The sequence below is a fragment of the Eumetopias jubatus genome, unplaced genomic scaffold, assembly GCF_037043125.1.
Source record: "Eumetopias jubatus isolate StellerSeaLion01/CBP00866 unplaced genomic scaffold, mEumJub1_p1.0 scaffold_8, whole genome shotgun sequence".
Taxonomy (NCBI): domain Eukaryota; kingdom Metazoa; phylum Chordata; class Mammalia; order Carnivora; family Otariidae; genus Eumetopias; species Eumetopias jubatus.
The window spans coordinates 89,591,387-89,605,221 of NW_028274814.1; positions in this window are offsets into that span (position 1 = coordinate 89,591,387).

Sequence of the window (13,835 nt, forward strand, 5' to 3'; positions counted from 1 at the left end):
TCCTTTATCAATCTTATACAATTTCTAATTACGATTTATTTAGCCACAGGGTATTTAGCTTTGTTTTTCAAACACAGAGTACTTTAGGACCATCTTTTTCTTAAAGATTTCTAATTTTGTTCAGAAATGGAGATCTTTACAAAATGGATTGTTTGATATTTTGGGGAAAATTTTTTATCATTTCATGCTGTGCAATTTTCATGAATGTTTTATCCTCATTTAAAAGAATCTGTATTCTCCAGTTATTGGACAGAAGAGTCTGCAAGTTTATTGATTATGTTATCCTAATCTTCTATATCTTTAGTGATTTTTACTTGATCTATCAGTTTCTCAATTTCTATTTATAATTCTTTAGTCTTTCCACTTTATATATATTTTTTAAAGATTTTATTTATTTATTTATTTGAGAGCGAGAATGAGGGAGAGAGAGAGAGAGCATGAGAGGGGGGAGGGTCAGAGGGAGAAGCAGACCCACTGCCGAGCAGGGAGCCCGATGCGGGACTCGATCCCAGGACCCCGGGATCATGACCTGAGCCGAAGGCAGTCGCTTAACCAACTGAGCCACCCAGGCGCCCTCCACTTTATATATTTTGAGGTGATACATTTAGATACAAAAAGATTCAAGATGTTACATTTTCCTTATAAACCATTTTTTTATCATTTGATTGTGACTTTTTCTAAAAAGGTTTTTTTTGCCTCAGAGTCTGCATTAATTGATATTTGATTAATAATAGATGGTAACAGATTCTGATATACCAGTAAAACCAACTTTCTTCAATATTTTTTCTGCAAATTATTTTCCATCCCTGTACATTCAACGCTTATGTTTTTGTTTTAGGTACCTCTTATAGATAGCTTAAAGCTGCTCTTTTTGTTCTTTTTTTTGTTTTTAGGTATAAGAACCTCCATTTTTTAACAAGTCAAAATAATCTACTCACCTTATTTCTACTATTGTAAATACATTAAGTTTCCCATATGCTATGTTTTCTATTGCTTCCCCCCTCTGCCACCAGGTTTGCTTTTATTGTTGTCATTGTTCTCCTTGTCTGCCTTCTATTGCATTGGCTTAACTTATTGTATTATTTTTCTCTCTTCTACTCTTTTAGAAATTGTTCTTTCTCATTTTCTCTTTTTTATTGTCACCTTTAAAGTCTTTAACATACTTGTCTTAAGAAGGTCTAAAGTTATATGGTGGCTAACTGAACATAAAAAAATTTTTTAAAAAAGGTCTAAAGTTAACTGCTGTTTCTATACTTCTGCCATTTATTGTATTTGTTAAAATTATTTCCCTTCGGGATGCCTGGGTGGCTCAGTCGGTTAAGCGTCTGCCTTCAGCTCAGGTCATGATCCCAGAGTCCTGGGATCGAGTCCCACATCGGGGTCCCTGATCCGTGGGGAGTCTGCTTCTCCCTCTACCCCTCCTCCCACTCGTTCTCTCAATCTCTCTTAAATAAATAAAATCTTTAAAATAAATAAATAAAACTATTTCCCTTCATCTTTTTAAAAAAATTTTTAATTGTGGTAAAACATATGATGAGAAGTCTTCCATCTAAAAGGCATTTCTTTTTTTTTTTTAAGATTTTATTTATTTATTTAACAGAGAGAGAGCACAAGTAGGCAGAGCAGCAGGCAGAGGGAGAGGGAGAAGCAGGCTCCCTGCGCAGCAGGACTCGATGTGGGACTCAACCCCAGGACCTTGGGATCATGACCTGAGCTGAAATCAGGAGTCACATGATTAACCGACTGAGCCACCCGCACACCCCTAAATGGCATTTCTTTAGTTGAGAATTGTTTTTCCTTTTTTGTATTGAAGATTTTCTTTGAGATTCATATTTTTATGTTCATGAAAATGGGTCTATGTATTTATAGGTATGCTGTTTGTGCATCGATTTTTATTTTTATTGTTCTTATCAAACTCATTGTAATTTCTGTACAAACAGGTGTATATGTGTATGTATAGAGTGTGTGTGCATGTGTGTATGGAGAATTGCTTTTTATTTTGTTTTCATGAAATTCACTTTAATTTCTGAATCTTGATCTGAAGATTTCTGAATCTTTTTTTTTTGGAAAAAAAGTGTAGGTATTATGTCTTTGAATATTGCTTATTTTTCATTCTGGAACTCCTATTAGGCATATGTCGGGCTTTGTCCATTATTCATGTGTCCTGTTCTTTCTTAGTTTTCATACTTTATTCTGCATTCTGGTAATACAGTAAAGGATTTTTTTAAGCAAATGATCACGCCCTTCTCTTCTCCCCATGGGAGGAAAATGCTTCTCTGCCACAGATTTTAAGTTAACTTGCATAGTTGACTTATCTCTTGATCACCTGCTTTTTGCAGGAGAACCTGACTCAAGTAGCTTCTGGCTTGAAGAGGATGAAATATGGAGCAGACTTGGGTCCAACCTGCAGGTTGCAGACCAGCTGAGTCCTGCCAAGATCCATTTAACTTCAGTCAACCCACAAATGCATGAGTAAGAAATATATGTATATTATTGTATGCCACTGGATTTAGGGTGTTTCGTAAGGAGGAAAAACTTGATAGAGAATTTGGTATTTAGAGTGGAGGGCTGCCATAACAAAAATGTAATACATGTGGCTTTGGCCATGGGAATGGAGAGTAGACAATGATGCAAAAGAGTGGGGAAAAAGTCAGCAATGTTATGTAGTGGCAAAACATTTGGGAAAATTGTTACCTGTGATAACACAGAAGGCAGAACATGTAGTTAATAAACTTGTGAAGTGGGATGAGGTGATTTCAAAGCAGAATGGTAAAAAAAAAAAAAAAAGCTAGCTACTGCTATAGCTGCATTGCATTTAAAAAGGCATAAGTTGTGATGAGCTCCAGGTGTGGCATGTAAGTGTTGAATCATTAAATTCTACACCTGAAACTAATATTACACTGTATCTTAACTAACTGGAATTTAAGTAAAAAGAGAAAAAAAAAGTCATAAGCAGTGAGCTCAAGGGGCGCCTGGGTGGCTCAGATAGGTAAACGTCTGCCTTCGGCTCAGGTCATGATTCTGGGGTCCTGGGATCGAGCCTTCCTACTCGGTGGGGAGCCTGCTTCTCCCTCTCCCACTCCCCCTGCTAGTGCCTTCTCTCTCACTCACTCTCTCTCTCAAATAAATAAATAAAATCTTTAAAAAAAAGAAAACGTGAACTCAAAAGAACTGCCTGGATTATAAACAGAGTTGAGAAGGAATATAAGAATTCAGAAATTCTGAAATCTGTAGGGTTAAAAATGAAACTATCTCAAAATCCCAAATTCAGAGAAAAAGCAAATCTAGGCTGCTGCCAGTAACACATGGCCTCTGGGTAAAGGCCAAATAAAGGGTGTAACTGCAACATCCTTTGGTAAAACCTCAGAAAAGATAAAGGTTGCATTGCAGGTCAGAGTGCCATGAAAGCAAATCTTGACGTGGAGATTAGCCTGCAAAGAAATGTTCTCAGAATCAACACCTGTGGAAGAAAAGGAAGCAAGCAAGACCAGGCAGAGAAAGAAGGTAAGCTGTAACGCATGTACAAAAAGACTTCAACCAACCCACTGAAACTAGATGGCTCCTCAGAGTTCGAAACTGATGCAAAAGTGTTGGGCCTTTATAACCCCACATCAACCAGTCATTACATACTGGCTGCCCTTTGGAAGTGAGCATGTCCTAAGTATGGTAGTCCTTCATTTCATTTATAATGAAAGAGCCTACGTCATGAGATAGAACCCGCTGTAAGTCCTCTGAGGGTGGAAATGGTTGAGGCACTGTTGGCAGGAAAGGAAAATCCATACCTGTAATGTCAATTCCAATCAAGATGAATGATTGCCTCTTCCAGAATAAGGTCCAATATACTTTACTTACCACCATTTGTTTCTCTTCTGGGGTTGATTCCATATCACAGGCTTAGTATTAGTCTCTGTTCCTGGCAGGTTAGACATCTAGCAGCAGTAACAGTTAGATCAGCCTTGGTAAAAGGGAGCCCATTCTCTGGGGCCCTTGTATAGCCACTGTCCCCACCACTGTGGCTATGCATTCATGTACTCATTGTTCTAGCATTGGGGAGAGAGGCTATTTGATGTCAACTGTTGTAATCATTCAGTCTATTTGTTCAATATCTCTAGTGGTGTATGCTTTATGATTGGTGTTCACATGTAACACTAAAATCTAGATTCATTCCCATAACTTTTCCTTAGACTTCCTAGTGCTCAACCTAACAATATTTTTCCTTTCAGGCCCCTGTTCAAACTCGTCTTTCCAAGCAAAGTGGATGACCAGGTGTACCATCCGAAGCTCTGCTCATTGGAAGAATTTCTCCCCACTACTTGCTTTCAAGTCCACCCATGAATGGATCTATAGTGCAGACACTATCATTTTTTGGTTTATACCCACATACAGAGCTGAACCATTTAGTAAACCTCAACTTGTCCCCTTTGTTATAAACTAGTCATAGGATAGCCATCATACAGCCATATGTATGAGCTTAAGTAGAGTGTTTACTACACATATTATCTACTAGATATTTTCACCTGAAAGAAAGGGAACTAAGAGAGATTAAGAATATGGTCTAACAGAATGTTGATGAAGGTATCTGTAGTTAAGGCTATAAAGTGAGATGATCTCAGAGAATTGTGGGTGCAGCTTTTGGTATGTAGCATTGACTGGAATCAAATATATAGAAAATCCATAACTAGTGCAAGCATCATAGGCTTGGACTAAAAGACACTGAGACTCTTCAGATATAAAAAGAACCTTGGGCCCCAACGTTCTACAGGTAGGGGCTAGACCATGAGTGTCTTAGCCACCGAAGAGCCCTCTTCGGAAGTGGCTAAGGAGGATGATGAAAAAGGAAATATGCTCCCTCCACCAGGAAGCAGAGCAAAGAGCCATGAAGAAGCATATATGGGAAGTGTTTTTCATGAAACAGAAGTAAAACTTCATCAAGGAACATTCCACACCCGCAAGGTGGAGGGACTTAGAAATATTTGCCTAGGGGCGCCTGGGTGGCTCTGTCAGTTAGGCATCTGCCTTGGGCTCGGGTCACGGTCTCAGGGTCCTGGGATTGAGTCCCACATTGGGCTCCCTGCTCCGTGGGGAGCCTGCTTCTTCTTCTGCCACTCCCCCTCCTTGTGTTCCTTCTCTCATGTGTCTCTGCCTAATAAATAAAATCTTTTTAAAAAAAAGAAAAAAGAAGTATTTGCCTAGCAAGATTTCAGAATTGCTGTAGACCGGTGACTCCCACATGTATCTCATTCTTCTCCTTGTCAAACAGAAGTGTTTGCTATAGTTATCCTCCCTTTGTTGCACCATCATATGTTAAATGTGCCAGAGCAGAAATCTTACCCTTTAAGTGTTTAGGGCTTTGAATCCCAAGGAGATACTCTAAACCTTATATAAATCATGTGATCCTAGACTTCAACTTTAATGTCATGCTTAAACGAGACTTTTGGGGTGTTTTGAAATGATTGAGTACATTTTACATATGGCTGATGAGTGAATATTTGTAATAAAAGGGCAGACTGTAGTCAAGTAGATTTAAAACATTGTCCAACAAATAGTCATCCCTTCCCTTCTCCAGACAGGAGTATACTTTCCCAGTATTTGCTTTAGGGCTTAGCCATATAACAATCTCTGGCCAATGGGATATTAATGGACACAACAGGACCAACGGCTTACAATGTGCTTGCATAGCTGGGCTTTCTCTCTTGCACTCCAGCTTTTTCCATCAGATCATGCCTCAGGTAGCCACTCATTCTTATGATGCCAGAAATGTAGAGCATACTTGGGCCCAACTTGCAGCTTAGAGATAAGGTCAGTTGAGTCTAAACTAGATTTGCCAAATCCTAGTGGCCATACACATGTAAGAAATAACTGACAGTATATTTGTTGTATGCCACGCAGTATATGTGTGGTTACTAAACAGAAGCCAACCAATACTCAGATGTTCTCAGATTAATAATTTAATTTATGAAAAAAAAAAGAAGGGGCTCCCGGGTGGCTCAGTTGGTTAAGCGTCTGCCTTCGGCTCAGGTCATGATCCCAGGGTCCTGGGATCGAGCCCCACATCGGGCTCCCTGCTCGCCAGGAAGCCTGCTTCTCCCTCTCCCACTCCCACAGCTTGTGTTCCCTCTCTCACTATCTCTCTCTCTGTCAAATAAATAAATAAAATCTAAAAAAATATATAATTTATGAATTGTTTCTTCATTTTTATCACATTTGTAATTCAACCTGTTGCTATATTTGTGTCCATCCTCCCCCTCACCATTCATATGGTCGAAGCCCTAATCCCCAATGCCATGGTATTTGGAGGTGAGCCTTTGGGAGGTAATTAGGATTAGATCAGATTATGAGGATAAGGCCCTCGTGATGGGATTTATGGCCTTATAAAAACAGGAAAAGGGGAAAGGAGGGAAAAATAAAATAAGATGAAATCAGAGAGGGAGACAAACCATAAGAGACTCTTAATCATAGGAAACAAACTGAGGGTTGCTGGAGGGGAGGTGGGTGGGGGGGTGGGGAAACTGGGTGATGGCCATTAAGGAGGGCACCTGATGTGACGAGTACTGAGTGTTGTATGCAACTGATGAATTACTGAACACTGCATCTGAAACTAATGATATACTATATATACAATGTATATAAGGCTTATACAATTATAGAAGCTGAGAAGTCTTATGATCTGCTCTCTGGAAGCTAGAGATCCAGGAGAGCCACAGGTATAAATTGTAGTCCAACTCTGAAAACCTGAGACCCCACAGAAGGCTCAGATGAGTAAGTCCCAGTCCAAAGACAGGTGAAGACCCATGTTTTCTGTTCAAGCAGTCAGAGAGCCATTTTATGTCTCTTCCTCTTTTTTTTATTAATTTATTTTATTTAAATTCAATTAGTTAACATATAATGTATCATTAGTTTTTAAAAGATTGCTTCAGGGGTGCCTGGGTGGCTCTGTTAGTTAAGCGGCTGCCTTCGGCTCAGGTCATGATCCCAGGGTCCTGGAATTGAGCCCCGCATCGGGCTCTCTACTCAGAAGGAAGCCTGCTTCTCCCTCTCACTCCCCCTGCTTGTGCTCCCTTTCTTGCTGTCTCTCTCTCTGTCAAATAAATAAATAAAATCTTTAAAAAATAAAATAAAATAAAAGATTGCTTCAATTCTATGTAATAATTGAATGTTTTGAAGATGGTAGAGCTGTTCTAGAATGACTAAATGAAAAAAAAGGCTGGCTTAGTTGCTTGCAAAATGATAACTGACAATCTAAGCATAAATTACAAGTATAAAGATCTATTGAAGTGGTCTAATTGATAAGTAAACACTGCAGAGATAACAAATAATAAAAACATTGCAGAATAGATCACACTGTAGATTAATATTACTTTGGGTTTTTGGGGGGGTGACTATATTTTTTCTCTTGGTTTTTTGTTTGTTTCAGGTTTTTATTTAAATTCCAGTTAGTGAACATATAGTGTAATATTTGTTTCAGGAGTAGAATTCAGAGATTCATCACTTATCATACAACGCCCAGTGCTCATCACAACAAATGCCCTCTTTATTTTTTTTTAAAGATTTTATTTATTTTTGACAGAGAGAGTGCACAAACAGGGGAAGCAGCAGGGAGAGGGAGAGGGAGAAGCAGGTCCCTGCTTAGCAGGGAGCCTGATGCGGGGCTCGATCCCAGGACCCTGGGACCATGACCCAAGCCGAAGGCAGACGCTTAACGGTCTGAGCCACCCAGGCACCCCAACAAATGCCCTCTTTAATACCCATCACCCACTTAACTCATCCCCCACCAACCTCCCCTCCAGCAATCCTCAATTTGTTCTCTATAGTTAAGAGTCTGTTTTATGGTTTGCCTCTCACTTTATTCCCCCCATGTTCATCTACTTTAATATTACTTTGGAATTCTGTATTTGAAGAATTTAATCTAAGTGTACGTATCCTATGTAGTTGAGTTGGGACTCAAAGTGAGTATTAGGTATTCAAAAATATATATTGATTGAATTAATTAATAAATAAATGTTTCTTTCTTTCTTTATATATAATATTGTTGTTATAGAAAAGCAAATCAGTATGGTGGGGTGAAAAGTACAGTGGAGTAGTAGAAAACATAGGTTCCATTTCTCTGCACTTAATAGCTCTATGATTAGAGCAGGCCACACGCCCTCTTTGAACCTCATTTTCCTTATACATAAAGTGTAAAAATATCTTTCCTTGCCACCTTACAAAGCTGAAGTCAGAATAATAAAATGAATATATGAAAGTATTTTGAAAATCATAAACCACTACACTGTTAAAAAATATCATTTGTACTGAAAAACATATACATGAAAATGAGACCCTCCAATAGCAAAGAGTTTTACTGTAGGAAATATATTAGGTAGGATAAAGGTTGGGCTACAGTAATAAAGTGACCCAAAAGTACAGTGTCTTAAGCAAGATAGAAATTTGTCTCTCACCTAGAAGTCCATACAGACAGTCCAGGACTGATATAATGGCTTAATGATGGAGTTCCAGACTCCTTGTATCTTTTTGCACTGCCTTCCTCAATAGGTGGCTTCCAATATGTGGGGAAAGGTTGTAACTCTAGCTCCCACTATAATCTCCAATTTTCAGCCAGCAGAAAGGAGGAAAAGAAAGGGGGGAGTGATAAAGAGGACCCTTTCTTTTAGGAGCATAAATAAGAAGTTTCACACATCACTTGTGCCCACATTCTATTGAACAGAACCTAGAATATAACCACAGGTATTTGCAAGGGAGATTAAAAATCATGATGTAATTCCATGTTCATAAATTGGAAGACAAATTGTTAAAATCATAATAATCCCCAGATTAATCTACAGATTCCAAGCAATATTGATCAAAATCCCAACTCACTTCTTTAGAAAAATTGAAAATTGAATGTTAATATTCACCATATGGAATTTCAAGGGACCCAGAATAGCCACAACAATGTTGAGAGAGAAGAACAAAGTTGATGAACTCACACTTCTTAATTTCACAACTTTTTACAGAGCTACATTAAGGCAATGTGTTACTGCCATAAGGATAGACAAAGAGATGAATGGAATAGAATTGAGTCTTCACAGTTAAGGTTGATTTTGAAAAAGGGTTCCAAGATAGTTAACAGGGGGAAAGAAGAGTAATTATAACAAATGATGCTAGGACAATTAGATATCCACATGTCAAAGAACTAAATTGGACCCTTTCTTCAGACCACATACAAAAATTAACTTAAAGTGGATCCAAAGACTAAATATAAGTTCCCAAGCTATAAAACTCTGAGAAGAAAACAAAGTCATAAATACTTAGGACATTGGATTAAGCAATGGTTTCTTAGAACACCAAAAGAATAAAGCAACAAAAGAAAAAAATAGATAAAACTGAACATCACAAAAATGAAAACTTTTTTGCTTCAAAGGACACCAACAAAAAGGTGAAGAGATAATTCATAGAATGGGAGAGAATCTGGGGAAATCATCTATCTGATAAGGGTCTAGTAGGCAGAATATTTAAAGAACACTTAACAACTCCATAACAAAAAGACAAATTACCTGATTAAAACATGGGCAAATCAATCTGGATAGATATTTCTCCAAAGAAGAAATACAAATGACCAATAAGCAAGTGAAAAGATCCTCAACATCATCAGCCATTAAAGGAATGGAAGTCAAAACCACAATGAGATAATACCTCATACACAGCAGGATGTCTCTAATAAAAAAGACAGATAGTAACAAGTATTGCTGAGGATGTGAAGAAATTGGATTACTAGTGGCAATGTAAAAGAGGGCAGCCCCTTTGGAAAACAGTCTGACTGTTCTTTAAACCATTAAACATAGAGTGACCATTTGACCCAGCAATCCCACTTTCAGGTACATACCTAAGAGAAATGAAAATGTACACCCACACAAATACTTATACGTGAATGTTCATAGCAGCATTATTCATGGTAATCCAAAAGGGGAAACCCAAATGTCCATCAACTATGAATGGATAAATTGTGTATATCCATACAGTGGAATGCTATTCAATAAATAATGAACTACAGATATATGCTACAACATAGATGAACCTTGAAAACATTATGCTAAATTAAAGAGGCCACTTACAAAGGACCACATATCATGTGGTTTTATTTATGTGAAGTGTCCAGAATAAGCAAATCTGTAAGTGTAGAAAACAGATTCATTGTTGCTTAGGGCTGGGGGATGAGGAGTCAGGGTGATCACTAAGGGATGTGGGGTTTTGGGGGGAGGTAATGACAATATTCTGAAATCGATAGTGGTGATAAATGTATAGCTCTGTGAATATACTAAAAGCCATTTGATTGTACACTTTAAATGGGTCAATTGTATGGCATGTGAATTATATGTCAGTGTTTTAAAGAAAGAAAAAAAATCCAAAGTTTGGTTGTGTGGCCGTGTGTTCAGCTGAAACTTCTATTGCTATGGAAGAAAAGGGGAATATATATTTGGGGACAGTAAGCAATCTCTGACATAGGGAGTACTATAACTTTTGGCATTGTTAGTAAGTTTTTTTTAAAAAGGTTTTTATTTATTTATTTGACAGACAGAGACACAGCAAGAGAGGGAACACAAGCAGGGGGGAGTCGGAGAGGGAAAAGCAGGCCTCCTGCAGAGCAGGGAGCCCCATGTGGGGCTTGATCCCAAGAACCCTGGGATCACGACCTGAGCCGAAGGCAGACACTTAAGGACTGAGCCACCCAGGCACCCCTGTTAATAAGTTTCCAGTTTAGTATCAAATCATGTTACATTAAGAATGCTTGGGCGCTGGGCGCCTGGGTGGCTCAGTTGGTTAAGCGACTGTACTTCAGCTCAGGTCATGATCCTGGAGTCCCGGGATCGAGTCCCGCGTCAGGCTCCCTGCTCAGCGGGGAGTCTGCTTCTCTCTCTGACCCTCTTCCCTCTCATGCTCTCTCTCATTCTCTCTCAAATAAATAAATATAATCTTTAAAAAAAAAAAGAAAAGAAAAGAAAAAAGAATGCTTGGGCGCCTGAGTGGCTCAGTTGGTTAAGCGACTGCCTTCGGCTCAGGTCATGATCCTGGAGTCCCGGGATCGAGTCCCGCATCGGGCTCCCTGCTCAGCAGGGAGTCTGCTTCTCCTTCTGACCCTCTTCCCTCTCGTGCTCTCTATCTCTCATTCTCTCTCTCTCAAATAAATAAATAAAATCTTTAAAAAAAAAAAAAGAATGCCCAGCATCACTCCCTGCTCAACAGGGAGCCTGCTGCTCCCTCTGCCTCTGCCCTTCCACCCCCCACTCCCCATCCCCCTGCCACATGCTCTCTCTCTCATTCAAATAAATAAATAAATAATTTTGTTAAAAGAATGCCCAGCATCAATACAGTAATTTATTGAATTAGTGTGATATTACAAGAGCAATGAAGTTAAGAGTCAGGTTATTTGAATGTTAGTCCTGGCTCTACCTTTTACTAGCTTTATAACCTTGATAAGCCACAGTCTCTCATTGAAAAGGTAAAGATTAAACCAGATGACTGCTACAGGCCCATTAGGTTCTAAGATCATTTGGTTCCAACTGTACAAATTTATCTTTTCACAGGTTGTTTCCTCCCCATTTGCTGTTTCGAGTCAAGCACTTGTTTAGTGTGTTTCCTTGAGTGTCCTTCATGTATATCACCCACTTTAAATATTGTTTAAATAATATTTACTTCTCATCCTCAAATAGTTGATCTTTAATTTTTTTGTCCTTTCCAAGTCTGTATTTTACTATTTGAGGTACTAAATGTGAATGAGAGCTTTTCTCCTCAACATTTGTTATAGATTCTTAGGGCTGAATTCAGCATCAGGGTAACAAATACAAAGTCCTGACTTTAAAGATTTTATTTATTTATTTTGACAGAGAGAGAGAAACAGAGAGAGAGGGAACATAAGCAAGGGGAGTGGAAGAGGGAGAAGCAGGCTTCCTGCTGAGCAGGGAGCCCGATGTGGGGCTCGATCCCAGGACCCTGGGATCATGACCTGAGCCCAAGGCAAATGCTTAATGACTGAGCCACCCAGGTGCCCCCAAAGTCCTGACTTTAAACAGGAAAACATTCAACTACAACTTTAAATATTGTTAATGAAGGAGATTCCCTGAATTATTTGGCAGTAATTTCCAAAGAAGAAATCTTAGTCATAGCTAACCCAAACCCTTCAAATCCATCTGTCTCCAATTAAGGGAAATTCATCTCTAAATACCATTTTTCTAGATGTTTTGCTCTTAATTATAATTACACTTAATCATTCTTAGTTATTTAAAAAGCCATGTTTATATTGCCATAGTCTCTGTGTTATCTAATAAATATTTTTCAAGTCAAGACTCCTCTGATTCCCATGTTATATTCCTTCTTACCTGTCAAAATAGGAGAATCTAAAGGACTTAGTTTCATAAATCAATAGATAGGAACCTTCAGTACTTTTTGGGAAGTCGTGTTTTCAATCCCATGGCTCTCCAAATTGCTCCTATGTATGCCATACTCACAGAAGGGAAATGGGCCCAGGAAGAAAAGACCATGTAAGCTCATTTAGGGGTGGGGTGGGGTGGGGGTAGGATAGGGGAGCAGTATCCACTGCCATAATACACAATGGGGAATGTTTAGAAATAAAAATAATAATTACTGATTTTTCATTTTTGTTGCAGTCTTTTTCTATAGAAATTAAGATTTCTCAAATGACTACTTAACTGCATAAAATCATCTGGGGGCTTTGAACACTGCAGATTCCTAGTTCTGACCTCCTAACTTTCTGATTTGGTAAGTACTGAAGAATGCACCATTTTTACATATCTCCTACATGATTCTTCTGTACACTAAAGTTTGAGGATGACAGCAGCCTACAAAAAAAGTCTTTTCCTCTTTTCAGTGCTTCCAGAATGAAATCAACTTTTAATATTAAGAGTTTCTACTATGGTGATCCTTATGCAGTAACAAAGACTATGATCCTTAAAAATATAAAACTACCAAAGTTTTGGCACAGAATCTGCAACTTATTACAATTTAAATTGTCATAGAGAAATACATGTGGTTCACTACACAGATATTTCATTCTGTCTGCTTAAAGATTATCTGTAATTATAATTATCTATATGCTATAGTATTTTTGTATTATATTTATATTTAACCATTTATGGCTTAAATCTTAAATTAGGCCTTTTTATATAGGCAGCACATCTCTTTTAGCAGAAAAATTGTTTACTTTTACACTGTTTAATAAAAATATTTATCATTTGGATACACAATTCTTAGCAGCTTAATGTGTTTTAACTGATGTATGATTTATGTACTAAAAAGGAAAGCCCAGTAAACTATAAAATGGTTAATGTACATACAGCAAATAGAAGAAATTATTGACTATGAAATCAATCCACTGATATAAGCCAACACCTTCACTGAAGAAATTATCATATTTTTTAAAAGAAAAAAATCCTATTTGAAGTGATGACAGCTACCATATGTGAGTTATAGTAGAGTTATGCATTTAATTTACTGAGATTAAATAATCCTAGAGGGGTAGGGAGAAAAATCATTCTATCAAGAATGGACATTCCATTCCTGCAGCTACAATACAATTTTACTCTTATCATAATGTCATTGCCTGAATCTGGGCAAAATTAATTGAAGAAGCCAATCTATCTCCTTAGACTAATGCTTCCCAAACTTTGGAAAGCACAGGAATCACCGGTATGCTTGTTAAAATGCAGAATTCTAAACTTTATCTCCCAGGGATTCTGATTCAGTATATCTGGAGTTGGGCCAAATAATCCACATATTAAAATGCACCTTAACTGTCTATGATATACAACTGATCTACAGACCCCACTTTTAGAAACACTACC